The following is a 17,780-nucleotide window of genomic DNA, read 5'->3' on the forward strand; positions in this document are numbered from 1 at the left end:
AGTGGCCATCATTACTTTAAGAAATGAAGGTCAGTCAGTCCAAAAAATTAGGAAAACTTTGAAAGTGTCCCCAAGTGCAGTCACAAAAACCATCAAGCGCTACAAAGAAACTGGCTCACATGGAAAGGAAGACCAAGAGTCACCTCTGCTGCAGAGGATAAGTTCATCGAGAGTCACCAGCCTCAGAAATCGCAGGTTAACAGCAGATCAGATTAGAGACCAGGTCAATGCCACACAGAGTTCTAGCAGCAGGCACATCTCTAGAACAACTGTTAGGAGGCGACCGTGTGAATCAGGCCTTCATGGTAGAATATCTGCTAGGAAACCACTGCTAAGGACAGGCAACAAGCAGAAGAGACTTGTTTGGGCTAAAGAACACAAGGAAGGGACATTAGACCAGTAGGAAATCTATGCTTTGGTCTGATGAGATCTTTAGTTCCAACCACCGTGTCTTTGTGCGACGCAGAAAAGGTGAACGGGTGGACTCTACATGCCTGGTTCCCACCGTGAAGCATGGAGGAGGAGGTGTGATGGTGTGGGGGTGCTTTGCTGGTGACACTGTTGGGGATTTATTCAAAATTGAAGGCATACTGAACCAGCATGGCTACCACAGCATCTTGCAGCGGCATGCTATTCCATCCGGTTTGCGTTTAGTTGGACCATCATTTATTTTTCAACAGGACAATGACCCCAAACACACCTCCAGGCTGTGTAAGGGCTATTTGACCATAAAGGAGAGATGGGTTGCTGCGCCAGATGACCTGGCCTCCACAGTCACCGGACCTGAACCCAATCGAGATGGTTTGGGGTGAGCTGGACCGCAGAGTGAAGGCAAAAGGGCCAACAAGTGTTAAACATCTCTGGGAACACGTTCAAGACTGTTGGAAGGCCATTTCAGGTGACTACTTCTTGAAGCTCATCAAGAGAATGCCAAGAGTGTGCAAAGCAGTAATCAAAGCAAAAGGTGGCTACTTTGAAGAACCTAGAATATGACATATTTTCAGTTGTTTCATACTTTTTTTATAAGTATATAATTCCACATGTGTTAATTCATAGCTTTCATGCCTTCAGTGTGAATCTACAATTTTCATAGTCATGAAAATAAAGAAAACTCTTTGAATGAGAAGGTGTGTCCAAACTTTTGGTCTGTACTGTATATTAGTAATTAAACATTTATTTTGTGCCAAACATTTTTACAATTACTAAAAAAATATATTAAATATATCAATTTAATCTCTATTTCTGAAATGTTTCTGCTTGGATTTGAACTCCCAACTTTGTACATTAGAGGCAAAGACCTTATCCACTATAAAGCTAATCCCTAAACTGTGTCAGAAAAACCTCATAGTAGTTTCTGATGTAGTGAGTATTCCTATTCAGCAGAAGACTTATTTTATATTTCTGTGCAGCTTTGTTAAGAAGTGAAGAAATAAACAAGGGGGGGGGGGGCAGTTATTGGGAGCGTAGACAATCACCTAAAGTACAAACAGTATTGTTAAATGAACCCACTTGTATGATCTACCTGCTTTTAGTGTCCACAAAAGATGCTATTGGGATAAAAGCTATACTGTGCTAAAAGAACTCTTTTTTTCTTAGAGTCATTGGAATAGATAATGTATGGAATTAGCGGGAGTTTAAAGCGGTTGGCATCAGAGTGGAGAAGGTGAGTTTCCTGTTAGGGTTCGTGCCGAACTTTAGGATTTTTGGACCCCGGACCTGAACCCAAACTTTTTCGTAAAGGTTTGGGTTCGGGTTCAGTGTTCGGCGCTTTCTTGGTGCTTTTTGAAAGCCAATTACCAAGTGGTTAACTGTCTGACCTTAGAAGCCATCACAGCCATGCCTACTAATGGCATGGCTGTGATTGTCCAGAGCAGCATGTGACCCAGGCTCTATATAATCTTGAGTCACGTAGCGCTGCACGTCACTCTGCTGTTACAAGTGTAGGGAGAAGATTCTGCTGGACTTGTGATTTCAGGGAGAGAATAGGAGAGAATCTAACTCAGCGATCTACCTAGAAATATCGTTTTACCCTGCCCTGAGGCCATTGACCAAAAAAAATAAAACTTTTATAATTCTGTTAGTTAGGCGGGCGGTGGCGGCGGCGGCACTTTTATGCAAGCTCAGTGCACCAGCACTGCATCTGAGCTTTTGGGACATTGCAAATCACCATTTTTTGGGGCAAACTACAACATCTGGATTAGTCAGTGTGCAATTTAAGGTAGAAATACACCAATCATTTTCTGGGGTTTGAAAAACACACTTTTTTTTTCAAAAAACAGTATTTTCCTGTTCTGCAAGTTTTAAATTCAAATTTAATATATACAGCTTTCATATTCTGTTACCAAAAGAAAAAACACTTTTTTGGCAATCTACAACATCTTAATTAGTCAGTGTGCAATTTAAGCTAGAAATACATCCATCATTTTCTGGGGTTTGAAAAACACACTTTTTTGACAGAAAACACTATTTTCAGGCCTCGCAGCATCAGCACATGTGAAATTACAGGCTTATATAATGCTGTCAAATTCAGTTGTTAACCACTTCAACCCCCCTAGCTGAAACACCCTTAATGACCAGGCCACTTTTTACACTTCTGCACTACACTACTTTCACCGTTTATTGCTCGGTCATGCAACTTACCACCCAAATGAATTTTACCTCCTTTTCTTTTCACTAATAGAGCTTTCATTTGGTGGTATTTCATTGCTGCTTACATTTTTACTTTTTTTGTTATTAATCGAAATTTAAAGATTTTTTTGCAAAAAAATGACATTTTTCACTTTCAGTTGTAAAATTTTGCAAAAAAAAAACCACATCCATACATACATTTTTCGCTAAATTTCTTGTTCTACATGTCTTTGATAAAAAAAAATGTTTGGGTAAAAAAAAAAAGGGCTTGGGTAAAAGTTATAGCGTTTACAAACTATGGTACAAAAATGTGAATTTCCGCTTTTTGAAGCAGCTCTGACTTTCTGAGCACCTGTCATGTTTCCTGAGGTTCTACAATGCCCAGACAGTACAAACACCCCACAAATGACCCCATTTCGGAAAGTAGACACCCTAAGGTATTCACTAATGGGCATAGTGAGTTCATAGAACTTTTTATTTTTTGTCACAAGTTAGCGGAAAATTATGATTTATTTTTTTATTTATTTTTTTCTTACAAAGTCTCATATTCCACTAACTTGTGACAAAAAATAAAAACTTCCATGAACTCACTATGCCCATCACAAAATACCTTGGGGTGTCTTCTTTCCAAAATGGGGTCACTTGTGGGGTAGTTATAATGCCCTGGCATTTTAGCGGCCCAAATGCGTGCAAAACTATGGATTAACACGTGGAATTATATACTTATCCAAAAAGTATGAAACAACTGAAAATATGGCATATTCTAGGTTGTTCAAAGTAGCCACCTTTTGCTTTGATTACTGCTTTGCACACTCTTGGCATTCTCTTGATGAGCTTCAAGAGGTAGTCACCTGAAATGGTTTTCACTTCACAGGTGTGCCCTGTCAGGTTTAATAAGTGGTATTTCTTGCCTTATAAATGGGGTTGGGACCATCAGTTGCGTTGTAGAGAAGTCAGGTGGATACACAGCTGAATAGACTGTTAGAATTTGTATTATGGCAAGAAAAAAGCAGCTAAGTAAAGAAAAACGAGTGGCCATCATTACTTTAAGAAATGAAGGTCAGTCAGTCCAAAAAATTAGGAAAACTTTGAAAGTGTCCCCAAGTGCAGTCACAAAAACCATCAAGCGCTACAAAGAAACTGGCTCACATGGAAAGGAAGACCAAGAGTCACCTCTGCTGCAGAGGATAAGTTCATCGAGAGTCACCAGCCTCAGAAATCGCAGGTTAACAGCAGATCAGATTAGAGACCAGGTCAATGCCACACAGAGTTCTAGCAGCAGGCACATCTCTAGAACAACTGTTAGGAGGCGACCGTGTGAATCAGGCCTTCATGGTAGAATATCTGCTAGGAAACCACTGCTAAGGACAGGCAACAAGCAGAAGAGACTTGTTTGGGCTAAAGAACACAAATTTCTTGTTCACAAAGTCTCCCTTTCCGCTAACTTGGGACAAAAATTTCAATATGCCCCTCAGAGAATACCTTGGGGTGTCTTCTTTCCGAAATGGGGTCACATGTGGGGTATTTATACTGCCCTGGCATTTTAGGGGCTCTAAAGCGTGAGAAGAAGTCTGGAATATAAATGTCAATTTTTTTTTACGCATTTGGATTCCATGAGGGGTATGGTGAGTTCATGTGAGATTTTATTTTTTGACACAAGTTAGTGGAATATGAGACTTTGTAAGAAAAAAACAAAGAAAAAAAATAATAATTTCGCTAACTTGGGCCAAAAATGAATGGAGCCTTACAGGGGGGTGATTAATGACAGGGGGGTGATCAATGACAGGGGGGTGATCAGGGAGTCTATAATGGGTGATCACCCCCCTTTCATTGATCACCCCCCTGTAAGGCTCCATTCAGACGTCCGTATGTGTTTTGCGGATCCGATCCATGTATCCGTGGATCCGTAAAAATCATACGGACGTCTGAATGGAGCCTTACAGGGGGGTGATCAATGACAGGGGGGTGATAAATGACAGGGGGGTGATCAGGGAGTCTATATGGGTGATCACCCCCCTGTCATTGATCACCCCCCTGTAAGGCTCCATTCAGACGTCCGTATGTGTTTTGCGGATCCGATCCATGTATCCGTGGATCCGTAAAAATCATACGGACGTCTGAATGGAACCTTACAGGGGGGTGATCAATGACAGGGGGGTGATCAATGACAGGGGGGTGATCAGGGAGTCTATATGGGGTAATCAGTGGTTAATAAGGGGTTAATAAGTAACAGGGGTGGTGTAGTGTAGTGGTGTTTGGTGCTACTTATTACTGAGCTACCTGTGTCCTCTGGTGGTCGATCCAAGCAAAAGGGACCACCGGAGGACCAGGTAGCAGGTATATTAGACGCTGTTATCAAAACAGCGTCTAATATAGCTGTTAGGGGTTAAAAAAATCGCATCTCCAGCCTGCCAGCGAACGATCGCCGCTGGCAGGCTGGAGATCCACTCGCTTACCTTCCGCTCCTGTGAACGCGTGCGCCTGTGTGCGCGCGCTCACAGGAAATCTCGCCTCTCGCGAGATGACGCACGGATGCGTCCAGGAGGAATGAATCGACCGCCTCCAGGACGCATCCGTACGTTAGGAGTTCTGGAAGCGGTTAAACAAACACTCGTTTGGGCACAAAAATTTTTGTTGGCAGCCTTTGATGCAGATGTCATTGTGAGATACACCCTTAATACATTTGGGTTGCATTCAGAGATTTTAAATACCGCCATTTGGTGCACCAATATTGAATTCAGGCCTACACTGGTTCAGGCCCTGTGAGATACACCCTCTACATACAGGCTTTTGATTCAGGGATTTGAAATACAGCCATTTTGGGCAAAGAAATATTTACTTCAGGCCTACAGTGATTCAGACCATGTGAGATACCCCCTCTACATACAGGGGTTTTAATCAGGCATTTGAAATACAGCCATTTTGGGCAAAGAAATATTGAATTCAGGCCTACACTGGTTCAGACGGTGTGAGATACCCCCTCTACATACAGGGGTTTGAATCAGGAATTTGAAATACAGCCATTTGAAATTCAGCCATTTTGGGCAAAGAAATATTGAATTCAGGCCTACACTGGTTCAGGCCCTGTGAGATACCCCCTCCACATACAGGGGTTTGAATCAGGCATTTGAAATACAGCCATTTTGGACAAAGAGATATTTACTTCAGGCCTACACTGGTTCAGACTGTGTGAGATACTCCCTGTACATACAGGGGTTTGAATCAGGCATTTGAAATACAGCCATTTGAAATACAGCCATTTTGTGCAAAGAAATATTTAATTTAGGCCTACAGTGGTTTAGACCATGTGAGATACTGCCTCTACATACAGGGGTTTGATCCAGAGATTTGAAATACAGCCATTTGAAATACAGCCATTTTGGGCAAAGACATATTGAAGTCAGGCCTACACTGGTTCAGGCCCTGTGAGATACCCCCTCTACATACAGGGGTTTGAATCAGGCATTTGAAATGCAGCCATTTTGTGCAAAGAAATATTTAATTTAGGCCTACACCGGTTCAGACCGTGTGAGATACCCCCCTACATACAAGGGTTTGAATCAGGCATTTGAAATACAGCCACTTAAAATACAGCCATTTTGTGCAAAGATATATTTACTTCAGGCCTACACTGATTCAGGGTGTGTGTGATCCCCCGTATACATACAGGGTTTTGAATCAGGCATTTGAAATACAGCCATTTTGTGCAAAGAAATCTTTTATTGAGGCCTAGTCTGGTTCAGGCCGTGTGAGATGCACCCTTTACATAATGTCGTTCTTTTCTACTATTAATTAAACAAACATTTAGGGCAAGATACTAAATTCAAAAAATATGAGGAGAGCGTCAAATAAGGGACGTGGCCCAGGTCGTGGTGCTGCTCATGGAGCTCCTGTTGCAGGGAGAGGACGTGGTCGATCTGTGCCAGCTACACGCACAAATGAAACCACTTCCTCAGGTGCGAGTAGGCGACAAAACCTGCAGCGGTATTTGGTCGGGCCTAATGCTGCTCTACGAATGATGAGGCCTGAACAAGTACAGGCGATAGTAGATTGGGTTGCTGACAGTCGATCCAGTTTCTTCACTTTGTCTCCCACCCAGTCTCCTGCTAAAAGACCACAGTTGGCACCTGCAGCCGATGTCCATCAGTCTTTCACCTCACCCCCTTGCACCAAGCAGCCTGAGTCCCAAGTCTCTTCTGCTTTTTGACGCCTCTGTTAGCAGGGTTTCCCAGGGCCATCCACCTAGCCCTGCCCCAGAAGTGGAAGAGATTGAGTGCACCGATGCCCAACCACTTATCTTTTGTGAAAAGTACGAGGGAGGTCCATCGCAGCACGTCTCGGATGATGACGAAACACAGGTGCCAACTGCTGGGGCTTTCATAAGTGTGCAGACTGACAAGGAAGTCAGGGGTGAAGACTGGGTGGAAGATGATGTGGAGAACAATGAGGTCCTCGACCCCCACATGGAATCAAAGTCATGCGAGTGACCTATGTAGTTCGGAGGAAGAGGCGGTGGTCACACAGAGCCACCAGCACAGCAGAAGAGGGAGCAGGGTGCAAAAGCGGAGCAGCAGTCCTCTAGACAGTACGCCTCCTACTGCCCACTGCAGCAAGGGACCGAGCACACGAAAGCCAACTCAAAGGGGTTCCCTGGCATGGCAGTTCTTCAGACAATGTGCTGATGACAAGACACGAGTGGTTTGCACGCTGTGCAATCAGAGCATGAAGCGAGGCATAAACGTTCTCAACCTGAGCAAAACCTGCATGACCAGGCATTTAAGTGCAAAGCACGAGCTGCAGTGAAGTAGACACCTCAAAAACCAAGAAAGGTCTCTGGCTCCACCTGCTTCCTCTTCTGCTGCAGTCGTGGCCTCTTCATCCACCGCTGGAGTGACAGTGCCACCTGGCACCCCGCAAACAGAGGATCTGCCAGCAACACCAAAACATAGGTCACCAAGCATCTCCACAATGTCCCACGGAAGCGTTCAGCTCTCCATATCCCAAACGCTGGAGAGGAAGAGGAAGTACCTCCGCTACCCACCCGCGATCCCTAGCCCTGAATGCCAGCATTTCTAAATTACCGGCTTGCACATGCTGGCCAGACTGTGCGAGCAGCAGCAGGCGATAGTGGAGTTTCGGCTGCAGCACGCACGGGTGAGTCGCTTGGTGGAACAGCACCACTTCACCACCAATGACTGGGCCTCAATGCAAGACCTGTGTTACTTGTTGCGCTGTTTCGAGTACTCCACCAACATGGCCAGTGCCGATAACGCCATTCTCAGCGTTACTATCCTACTACTATACCTTCTTATTAAAATGCTCCTGGCGATGATGGAAGAGGATGTGGCACAGGAGGAGGAGGAAGAAGAGGGATCATTTTGTAGGTTTTCCGGCCAGTCATTCCCAAGTGGCTCCGAGGGTGGGTTCCTACACCCACAAACTCAAGGTACACAATTGTCCAGCCAGGGCACAGTTTTGTAGGATGAGGAGGTGGAGGATGAGGAGGAGGAGATGCAGGAGGAGGAACCATGTTTACAGCAGGGTGGCACCCAGACAAGCTCATGGCCATCACTGGTGTGTGGATGGGGGGATACAGAGGACACAGACGTTACACCTCCCACAGAGGACAGCTTTTTGTTGCCGTTGTGTTTGTAACGACAGCCGAGTTTCCCACACTCTAACTTGTGCTGATTACTTGGTGGGCACGCTGCTGGATCCCCATTACAAGGACAACTTACTGCCCTTAATTCCCTCACTGGAGCGTGATCGTAAGATGCGCGAGTACAAGCGCACGCTGGTAGACTCGCTGCTGGTGGCATTCCCACCTGACAGCGGGGGCACACTGGAAGCACAAGGCGAAGGGCGAGGAAGAGGTCGCCAACGCAGCTAGGGCACCGCCAGCACCTCAGAAGGCAGGGTTAGCATGGCCGAAATGTGGAAAAGCTTTGTCAGCACGCCACAACAACCAGCACCACCTGCTGATATGGAATGTCTTAGCAGGAGGCAGCATTTCACCAACATGGTAGAGCAGTATGTGTGCACACGCCTAGACGTACTGAATGACGGGTCTTCCCCCTTCAACTTCTGGGTCTCCAAATTGGGCACATGGCCTGAGCTTGCCCTTTATGCCTTGGAGGTGCTGGCTTGCCTTGCAGCCAGTGTATTATCTGAACGTGCGTTTAGCACGGCAGGGGGCATCATCACAGACAAGCGCAGCCGCCTGTCCACAGCCAATGTGGACAAGCTCACTTTCATTAAAATGAACCAGGCATTGATCTCTCAGGACTTGTCTGTACCTTGTGAAGAATAGACATGTATATCGTCACTAAGCAGCCATTGTTATACTGCAGCACAATTGCTCATGTTTGTATTTTGGATATTTCACACTCTTTTGGAGTGTACCTTAATTTTACAAAATTAAATTAAAACGAAAAACCTGTGTTGGCTATCTCGTCCTCCTCCACCGCTGCTTCCACCTACTCTGCTACGTCCATCGCCTCCTCAAACTCCTACTCCATATGGAACTCCACCTCATAAATCCATTTATAATTTTTTTTTGTGTTTTATTTTATATCATTTCACTACTTTGTCATTTACATTTTCGGGTGAAATTCACCAATTTCACTACTTTGTCATTTACATTTTCAGGTGAAATTCACCAATTTTTGGGTGTATAGTACCACTGCTATACCTAGTAGGCCGGTTAAAAAACTAAAAATATAATTGTCATTAACATTTTCTGGTGAAATTCACAAATTTTTGGGTGTATGGTACCAATGCTATACCTAGTAGGCCGGTTAAAAAAATAAATAAATTCTCATTTACATTTTTGGGTGAAATTCACCAATTTTTTAGTCTATAGTACCACTGCTATACCTAATAGGCCAATTAAAATATAATAATTAAAAAAATATAAAAATTGTCATTTACTTTTTCAGGTGAAATTAACCAATTTTTGGGGGTGTATAGTATCACTGCTAGGGATGAGCGAACTCGAACTGTATAGTTCGGGTTCGTACCGAATTTTGGGGTGTCCGTGACACGGACCCGAACCCGGACATTTTCGTAAAAGTCCGGGTTCGGGTTCGGTGTTCGTCGCTTTCTTCGCGCTTTTGTGACGCTTTCTTGGCGCTTTTTGAAAGGCTGCAAAGCAGCCAATCAACAAGCGTCATACTACTTGCCCCAAGAGGCCATCACAGCCATGCCTACTATTGGCATGGCTGTGATTGGCCAGAGCACCATGTGACCCAGCCTCTATTTAAGCTGGAGTCACATAGCGCCGCCCGTCACTCTGCTCTGATTAGCGTAGGGAGAGGTTGCGGCTGCGACAGTAGGGCGAGATTAGGCAGATTAACTCCTCCAAAGGACTTGATTAACTGATCGATCTGCAGCTGTGGATCATTGAGCTGCTGATCCTCAATTGCTCACTGTTTTTAGGCTGCACAGACCGTTTGTCAGTCTCATTTTTCTGGGGTGATCGGCGGCCATTTTGTGTCTTGTGGTGCGCCAGCACAAGCTGCGACCAAGTGCATTTAACCCTCAATGGTGTGGTTGTTTTTTGGCTAAAGCCTACATCAGGGTGAAGCTGTCACACCAAGTGCATTTAACCAGCAATAGTCTGTTCATTTTTTGGCCATATACAAAATCAGGGGCAAGCTGCGCCTGTCACCAAGTGCATTTAACCCTCAATGGTGTGGTTGTTTTTTGGCTAAAGCCTACATCAGGGTGAAGCTGTCACACCAAGTGCATTTAACCAGCAATAGTCTGTTCATTTTTTGGCCATATACAAAATCAGGGGCAAGCTGCGCCTGTCACCAAGTGCATTTAACCCTCAATGGTGTGGTTGTTATTTGGCTAAAGCCTACATCAGGGTGAAGCTGTCACACCAAGTGCATTTAACCAGCAATAGTCTGTTCATTTTTTGGCCATATACAAAATCAGGGGCAAGCTGCGCCTGTCACCAAGTGCATTTAACCCTCAATGGTGTGGTTGTTATTTGGCTAAAGCCTACATCAGGGTGAAGCTGTCACACCAAGTGCATTTAACCAGCAATAGTCTGTTCATTTTTTGGCCATATCCCAGTCTAATTCTGTCACTAAATCCATACCGGTCACCCAGCGCCTAAATACTAGGCCTCAAATTTATATCCAGCTAAATCTGTCCCTAGTGCTGTAGCTGGGCGAGTTATTTAGTGTCCGTTCAAGCACATTTCTTGTTCTGGGTTGAAATACAATTCTCAATTTAGCTATTTCATAATTTAGTGGTTCCTGCTATATCAGAGCTCTTTGAAATCTATCCCAAAAAGGGTATATAATATTGAAGGTGCACATAGGGTCATTCAGAGTAACTTCACACACACCCGCTACTGTGTATTTCCAAGTCTAATTCTGTCACTAAATCCATACCGGTGACCCAGCGCCTAAATACTAGGCCTCAAATTTAATTCCCTCTAAATCTCTCGTTACCCACCGCTGTACTGTTGTTGCTGGGCAAGATATTTAGTGTCCGTCAAAGCACATTTTTTGTTCTGGGTTGAAGTACAATTCCCAATTTAGCAATTTCATAATTTAGTGGTTTCTGCTATATCAGAGCTATTTGAAATCTATCCCAAAAAGGGTATATAATATTGAAGGTGCACATAGGGTCATTCAGAATAACTTCACACACACCCGCTACTGTGTATTTCCAAGTCTAATTCTGTCACTAAACCCATACCTGTCACCCAGCGCCTAAATACTAGGCCTCAAATTTAAATCCCTCTAAATCTCTCGTTACCGTTGTCCTGTTGTAGCTGGGAAAGTTATTTAGTGCCCGTCAAAGCACATTTTTTGTTCTGGGTTGAAGTACAATTCCCAATTTAGCAATTTCATAATTTAGTGGTTCCTGCTATATCAGAGCTATTTGAAATCTATCCCAAAAAGGGTATATAATATTGAAGGTGCACATAGGGTCATTCAGAATAACTTCACACACACCCGCTACTGTGTATTTCCAAGTCTAATTCTGTCACTAAATCCATACCGGTGACCCAGCGCCTAAATACTAGGCCTCAAATTTAATTCCCTCTAAATCTCTCGTTACCCACCGCTGTACTGTTGTTGCTGGGCAAGATATTTAGTGTCCGTCAAAGCACATTTTTTGTTCTGGGTTGAAGTACAATTCCCAATTTAGCAATTTCATAATTTAGTGGTTTCTGCTATATCAGAGCTATTTGAAATCTATCCCTAAAAGGGTATATAATATTGAAGGTGCACATAGGGTCATTCAGAATAACTTCACACACACCCGCTACTGTGTATTTCCAAGTCTAATTCTGTCACTAAATCCATACCGGTGACCCAGCGCCTAAATACTAGGCCTCAAATTTAATTCCCTCTAAATCTCTCGTTACCCACCGGTGTACTGTTGTTGCTGGGCAAGATATTTAGTGTCCGTCAAAGCACATTTTTTGTTCTGGGTTGAAGTACAATTCCCAATTTAGCAATTTCATAATTTAGTGGTTTCTGCTATATCAGAGCTATTTGAAATCTATCCCTAAAAGGGTATATAATATTGAAGGTGCACATAGGGTCATTCAGAATAACTTCACACACACGCTTCTGTGCATTTCCAAGTCTAATTCTGTCACTAAATCCATACCGGTGACCCAGCGCCTAAATACTAGGCCTCAAATTTAAATCCCTCTAAATCTCTCGTTACCCACCACTGTACTGTTGTTGCTGGGCAAGATATTTAGTGTCCGTCAAAGCACATTTTTTGTTCTGGGTTGAAGTACAATTCCCAATTTAGCAATTTCATAATTTAGTGGTTTCTGCTATATCAGAGCTATTTGAAATCTATCCCTAAAAGGGTATATAATATTGAAGGTGCACATAGGGTCATTCAGAATAACTTCACACACACGCTTCTGTGCATTTCCAAGTCTAATTCTGTCACTAAATCCATACCGGTGACCCAGCGCCTAAATACTAGGCCTCAAATTTAAATCCCTCTAAATCTCTCGTTACCCACCGCTGTACTGTTGTTGCTGGGCAAGATATTTAGTGTCCGTCAAAGCACATTTTTTGTTCTGGGTTGAAGTACAATTCCCAATTTAGCAATTTCATAATTTAGTGGTTTCTGCTATATCAGAGCTATTTGAAATCTATCCCTAAAAGGGTATATAATATTGAAGGTGCACATAGGGTCATTCAGAATAACTTCACACACACGCTTCTGTGCATTTCCAAGTCTAATTCTGTCACTAAATCCATACCGGTGACCCAGCGCCTAAATACTAGGCCTCAAATTTAATTCCCTCTAAATCTCTCGTTACCCACCGCTGTACTGTTGTTGCTGGGCAAGATATTTAGTGTCCGTCAAAGCACATTTTTTGTTCTGGGTTGAAGTACAATTCCCAATTTAGCAATTTCATAATTTAGTGGTTTCTGCTATATCAGAGCTATTTGAAATCTATCCCTAAAAGGGTATATAATATTGAAGGTGCACATAGGGTCATTCAGAATAACTTCACACACACGCTTCTGTGCATTTCCAAGTCTAATTCTGTCACTAAATCCATACCGGTGACCCAGCGCCTAAATACTAGGCCTCAAATTTATATCCCGCTGATTTTGAATACAATACATTGGGCCAAATAATATATTTGTTGTTGTGGTGAACCATAACAATGAGAAAAACATCTAGTAAGGGACGCGGACGTGGACATGGTCGTGGTGGTGTTAGTGGACCCTCTGGTGCTGGGAGAGGACGTGGCCGTTCTGCCACATCCACACGTCCTAGTGTACCAACTACCTCAGGTCCCAGTAGCCGCCAGAATTTACAGCGATATATGGTGGGGCCCAATGCCGTTCTAAGGATGGTAAGGCCTGAGCAGGTACAGGCATTAGTCAATTGGGTGGCCGACAGTGGATCCAGCACGTTCACATTATCTCCCACCCAGTCTTCTGCAGAAAGCGCACAGATGGCGCCTGAAAACCAACCCCATCAGTCTGTCACATCACCCCCATGCATACCAGGGAAACTGTCTCAGCCTCAAGTTATGCAGCAGTCTCTTATGCTGTTTGAAGACTCCGCTGGCAGGGTTTCCCAAGGGCATCCACCTAGCCCTTCCCCAGCGGTGAAAGACATAGAATGCACTGACGCACAACCACTTATGTTTCCTGATGATGAGGACATGGGAATACCACCTCAGCATGTCTCTGATGATGACGAAACACAGGTGCCAACTGCTGCGTCTTTCTGCAGTGTGCAGACTGAACAGGAGGTCAGGGATCAAGACTGGGTGGAAGACGATGCAGGGGACGATGAGGTCCTAGACCCCACATGGAATGAAGGTCGTGCCACTGACTTTCACAGTTCGGAGGAAGAGGCAGTGGTGAGACCGAGCCAACAGCGTAGCAAAAGAGGGAGCAGTGGGCAAAAGCAGAACACCCGCCGCCAAGAGACTCCGCCTGCTACTGACCGCCGCCATCTGGGACCGAGCACCCCAAAGGCAGCTTCAAGGAGTTCCCTGGCATGGCACTTCTTCAAACAATGTGCTGACGACAAGACCCGAGTGGTTTGCACGCTGTGCCATCAGAGCCTGAAGCGAGGCATTAACGTTCTGAACCTGAGCACAACCTGCATGACCAGGCACCTGCATGCAAAGCATGAACTGCAGTGGAGTAAACACCTTAAAACCAAGGAAGTCACTCAGGCTCCCCCTGCTACCTCTTCTGCTGCTGCCGCCTCGGCCTATTCTGCTGCTGCCGCCTCGGCCTCTTCCTCCGCCTCTGGAGGAACGTTGGCACCTGCCGCCCAGCAAACAGGGGATGTACCACCAACACCACCACCACCACCTCCGTCACCAAGCGTCTCAACCATGTCACACGCCAGCGTTCAGCTCTCCATCTCACAAACATTTGATAGAAAGCGTAAATTCCCACCTAGCCACCCTCGATCCCTGGCCCTGAATGCCAGCATTTCTAAACTACTGGCCTATGAAATGCTGTCATTTAGGCTGGTGGACACAGACAGCTTCAAACAGCTCATGTCGCTTGCTGTCCCACAGTATGTTGTTCCCAGCCGGCACTACTTCTCCAAGAGAGCCGTGCCTTCCCTGCACAACCAAGTATCCGATAAAATCAAGTGTGCACTGCGCAACGCCATCTGTAGCAAGGTCCACCTAACCACAGATACGTGGACCAGTAAGCACGGCCAGGGACGCTATATCTCCCTAACTGCACACTGGGTAAATGTAGTGGCAGCTGGGCCCCAGGCGGAGAGCTGTTTGGCGCACGTCCTGCCGCCGCCAAGGATCGCAGGGCAACATTCTTTGCCTCCTGTTGCCACCTCCTCCTTCTCGGCTTCCTCCTCCTCTTCTTCCACCTGCTCATCCAGTCAGCCACACACCTTCACCACCAACTTCAGCACAGCCCGGGGTAAACGTCAGCAGGCCATTCTGAAACTCATATGTTTGGGGGACAGGCCCCACACCGCACAGGAGTTGTGGCGGGGTATTGAACAACAGACCGACGAGTGGTTGCTGCCGGTGAGCCTCAAGCCCGGCCTGGTGGTGTGTGATAATGGGCGAAATCTCGTTGCAGCTCTGGGACTAGCCAATTTGACGCACATCCCTTGCTTGGCGCATGTGCTGAATTTGGTGGTGCAGAAGTTCATTCACAACTACCCCGACATGTCAGAGCTGCTGCATAAAGTGCGGGCCGTCTGTTCGCGCTTCCGGCGTTCACATCCTGCCGCTGCTCGCCTGTCTGCGCTACAGCGTAACTTCGGCCTTCCCGCTCACCGCCTCATATGCGACGTGCCCACCAGGTGGAACTCCACCTTGCACATGCTGGACAGACTGTGCGAGCAGCAGCAGGCCATAGTGGAGTTTCAGCTGCAGCACGCACGGGTCAGTCGCACTACAGAACAGCACCACTTCACCACCAATGACTGGGCCTCCATGCGAGACCTGTGTGCCCTGTTGCGCTGTTTCGAGTACTCCACCAACATGGCCAGTGGCGATGACACCGTTATCAGCGTTACAATACCACTTCTATGTCTCCTTGAGAAAACACTTAGGGCGATGATGGAACAGGAGGTGGCCCAGGAGGAGGAGGAGGAGGATGAGGAAGAGGGGTCATTTTTAGCACTTTCAGGCCAGTCTCTTCGAAGTGACTCAGAGGGAGATTTTTGCAACAGCAGAGGCCAGGTACAAATGTGGCCAGCCAGGGCCCACTACTGGAGGACGAGGAGGACGAGGATGAGGAGGAGGTGGAGGAGGATGAGGATGAAGCATGGTCACAGCGGGGTGGCACCCAACGCAGCTCGGGTCCATCACTGGTGCGTGGCTGGGGGGAAAGGCAGGACGATGACGATACGCCTCCCACAGAGGACAGCTTGTCCTTACCCCTGGGCAGCCTGGCACACATGAGCGACTACATGCTGCAGTGCCTGCGCAACGACAGCAGAGTTGCCCACATTTTAACCTGTGCGGACTACTGGGTTGCCACCCTGCTGGATCCACGCTACAAAGACAATGTGCCCACCTTACTTCCTGCACTGGAGCGTGATAGGAAGATGCGCGAGTACAAGCGCACGTTGGTAGACGCGCTACTGAGAGCATTCCCAAATGTCACAGGGGAACAAGTGGAAGCCCAAGGCCAAGGCAGAGGAGGAGCAAGAGGTCGCCAAGGCAGCTGTGTCACGGCCAGCTCCTCTGAGGGCAGGGTTAGCATGGCAGAGATGTGGAAAACATTTGTCAACACGCCACAGCTAACTGCACCACCACCTGATACGCAACGTGTTAGCAGGAGGCAACATTTCACTAACATGGTGGAACAGTACGTGTGCACACCCCTCCACGTACTGACTGATGGTTCGGCCCCATTCAACTTCTGGGTCTCTAAATTGTCCACGTGGCCAGAGCTAGCCTTTTATGCCTTGGAGGTGCTGGCCTGCCCGGCAGCCAGCGTTTTGTCTGAACGTGTATTCAGCACGGCAGGGGGCGTCATTACAGACAAACGCAGCCGCCTGTCTACAGCCAATGTGGACAAGCTGACGTTCATAAAAATGAACCAGGCATGGATCCCACAGGACCTGTCCGTCCCTTGTCCAGATTAGACATTAACTACCTCCCCATAACCATATATTATTGGACTCCAGGGCACTTCCTCATTCAATCCTATTTTTATTTTCATTTTACCATTATATTGCGATGCTACCCAAAGTTGAATGAACCTCTCCTCTGCCTGTGTGCTAGGCCTAAATATATGCCAATGGACTGTTGCAGTGGTGGCTGACATGAAGCCTGATTCTCTGCTATGACATGCAGACTAATTCTCTGCTGACATGAAGCCAGATTGTCTGTTACGGGACCTCTCTCCTCTGCCTGGGTGCTGGGCCTAAATTTATGACCATGGACTGTTGCAGTGGTGGCTGACGTGAAGCCTGATTCTCTGCTATGACATGCAGACTGATTCTCTGCTGACATGAAGCCAGATCGTCTGTTACGGGACCTCTCTGCTCTGCCTGTGTGCTAGGCCTAAATATATGCCAATGGACTGTTGCAGTGGTGGGTGACGTGAAGCCTCATTCTCTGCTATGACATGCAGACTGATTCTCTGCTGACATGAAGCCAGATTGTCTGTTACGGGACCTCTCTGCTCTGCCTGTGTGCTAGGCCTAAATATATGCCAATGGACTGTTGCAGTGGTGGGTGACGTGAAGCCTCATTCTCTGCTATGACATGCAGACTGATTCTCTGCTGTCATGAAGCCAGATTGTCTGTTACGGGACCTCTCTGCTCTGCCTGTGTGCTAGGCCTAAATATATGCCAATGGACTGTTGCAGTGGTGGGTGACGTGAAGCCTCATTCTCTGCTATGACATGCAGACTGATTCTCTGCTGACATGAAGCCAGATTGTCTGTTACGGGACCTCTCTGCTCTGCCTGTGTGCTAGGCCTAAATATATGCCAATGGACTGTTGCAGTGGTGGGTGACGTGAAGCCTCATTCTCTGCTATGACATGCAGACTGATTCTCTGCTGTCATGAAGCCAGATTGTCTGTTACGGGACCTCTCTGCTCTGCCTGTGTGCTAGGCCTAAATATATGCCAATGGACTGTTGCAGTGGTGGGTGACGTGAAGCCTCATTCTCTGCTATGACA

Source organism: Bufo gargarizans, chromosome 3, assembly GCF_014858855.1.
Source record: "Bufo gargarizans isolate SCDJY-AF-19 chromosome 3, ASM1485885v1, whole genome shotgun sequence".
Lineage (NCBI taxonomy): Eukaryota > Metazoa > Chordata > Amphibia > Anura > Bufonidae > Bufo > Bufo gargarizans.